The following is a 2,646-nucleotide window of genomic DNA, read 5'->3' on the forward strand; positions in this document are numbered from 1 at the left end:
TCACAGTGACATCTCTGTGAGACCACCTTGTTGTCTGTTAAAGACTGCACACCAAGACATGGCTCCATAAGCAATATCTCTTTGAGAACATCTTGGTGTCTGATTAGGACTGCACACCGAAGACTTCCCTCCATAAGGAACGCTCTAGACTCTACGAGAAAATATTGTTGACCGATTGGGACACCACACAGAAGACATGCCTACATACCTTTGAGACCACACCGAACACATGTCTCAATAAGGGACATCCATTTGAGACCCCCTTTTTGTCTGATCAGGACAGCACACCATAGTCTCCATAAGTGACATCTCAATGAGACCACCTTGTTGTCTGTTCGGTGCAGCAAGCACACTGAAGATATGCGTCCATAAAGGACATCTCTATGGGACCATCTTGTTGTCTGATTGGACAAGACATGTCTCCATAAGTGACATCTGTATGAGGACACCTTGTTGGCTGATTGTGACAGCACATTGAAGACCTGTCTCTATAAGTGGCATCCCTTCGACAGCACACTAAAGACTTGCCTCAAAAAGGGACATGTCTTTGAGACCATCTAGTTGTCTGATTGAGACAAGACATGTCTTCATAAGTGACGTATGTATGAGGACACCTTGTTGGCTGATTGTGACAGCACATTGAAGACCTGTCTCTATAAGTGGCATCCCTTCGACAGCACACTAAAGACTTGCCTCAAAAAGGGATATGTCTTTGAGGCCATCTAGTTGTCTGATTGAGACAAGACATGTCTCCATAAGTGACATATGTACGAGGACACCTTGTTGGCTGATTGTGACAGCACATTGAAGACCTGTCTCTATAAGTGGCATCCCTTCGACAGCACACTAAAGACTTGCCTCAAAAAGGGACATGTCTTTGAGACCATCTAGTTGTCTGATTGAGACAAGACATGTCTCCATAAGTGACATATGTACGAGGACACCTTGTTGGCTGATTGTGACAGCATATTGAAGACCTGTCTCTAGTGGCATCCCTTCGAGGGCACACTGAAAACTTGCCTCCAAAAGGGACATATTGTTGATACCATCTTGTATTCTGATTGAGACAAGACTATGTTTCCATAAGTGACATCTGAGGACACCTTGCTGATTCGGACAGCACATCGAAGACTTGCCTCCAAAAGGGAATCTTATTATGACAATATTGTTGTCTGATTGAGACAAGACAGTCATGTGTCCATAAGTGACACCTCCATGCGACATTCTGTTGACTTATTGGGAGGCCACACTGAATACTTGTCTCTATAAATATCATCTCTATGAGACTATCTTGTTGATTGATTGGGACAGCACACTGAAGACTTGTCTCCATCAGGAATATAAGAGAAAAGAGGCGGCGGAAGGGGCTCTTTAGATAATGGCTGAAATTACAGCTAAAATCATCACGAATGTTTCCATTTCATCATATTTTGTTGGTAGGGCATAGATCTCAACATTATTCAGCATTCGGTGCAAATCGACTACGTTTGGAGGGTTCAAATGGACCCTTCAATATTGGGCGGGGTACTTTTTGGGGCTATTTTCAAAAAATTTCAATTAAAAAACAAACTTACCGTGTGATGGACATACTGTCTTCTCCCACTTAACCGAGCGCGGCTGAATCGTAAAATGACTAAGTCCAAATGAATAGGCCGATTTTACTGGTGGCAGGCGAACATTAGAAAGAACAGCCACAGCTGATAATTGATTCCCTTTTCGTGGGCAATGCCAATACCTTCCACGTAAGTGGATAAAATACATGAACATTGACATGGGGTAGTCCTGTACTGAATGAATGAATACAATACAACTAGCGTCCTCATTTTATGCCTATAGTGTTTGTTGACCAGAAATTTCTAATCTCGGGTCTATGATAAAGCTAGCTTCATGGGTCTGCAGAATGTCCCAATAAAGAAGTCTTGCTGTCAACGAATAAATTAAAGAAGATCACAGATTTGCTTATCAATTTACCAATCAATTTTATTATCCAAACGGGGTTTACACGTCATCATCAATAACATCATCATCCTCTTCCTCCTTCCGAAAACTCAATCCTCTTAACAAACTGCTCAATCTCATCATTTACCATCTCTACCCCCTCCCCGACTTTGTCATCGTCCTCAGGAACTAGGCCACTGGTTTTCCAACCGATCATAATCGTCTGTTGTGTGACCCTTTCCCAGCCGAGGCGAATCATCCTGACCACTTCCCGCCTGGTGATCCGCTCACAATGTCCTTGATTATCGGTGTGGCCGATTTTCCACACTTTCCAAATGGTCCTCAGGTGACAATTGAAGCTCCTGTTGACGGTCAAGTCCAAGGGCTGTAGCAGCGAAGTACATCGTCCTGGGATAAAAGTGTCTGACCCATTCTCTGCGCTGATTGCATCACGAAACTGCTGATTTCGATGCGCCGGATACCTGTCTAAAAGTAACAGGGACGTGGCCCCTGCTACAAATGGCACAATAAGGGCCTGCAACCACTCGATTAGTGATTGATGTCGGGCCCAACCCTGTGGACTACCAGTTACCTGGAAACCTGCAAACAACAAGTATGAATAATTACATTACTTTTCTGAACAGTCAGACACGCACAATGTTTTGGTTGCATCCATGACAAACCTACAACAATTTAAGTCATAGAAGT

Source organism: Lineus longissimus, chromosome 5 (genome assembly GCF_910592395.1).
Source record: "Lineus longissimus chromosome 5, tnLinLong1.2, whole genome shotgun sequence".
Taxonomy (NCBI): Eukaryota; Metazoa; Nemertea; class Pilidiophora; order Heteronemertea; family Lineidae; genus Lineus; species Lineus longissimus.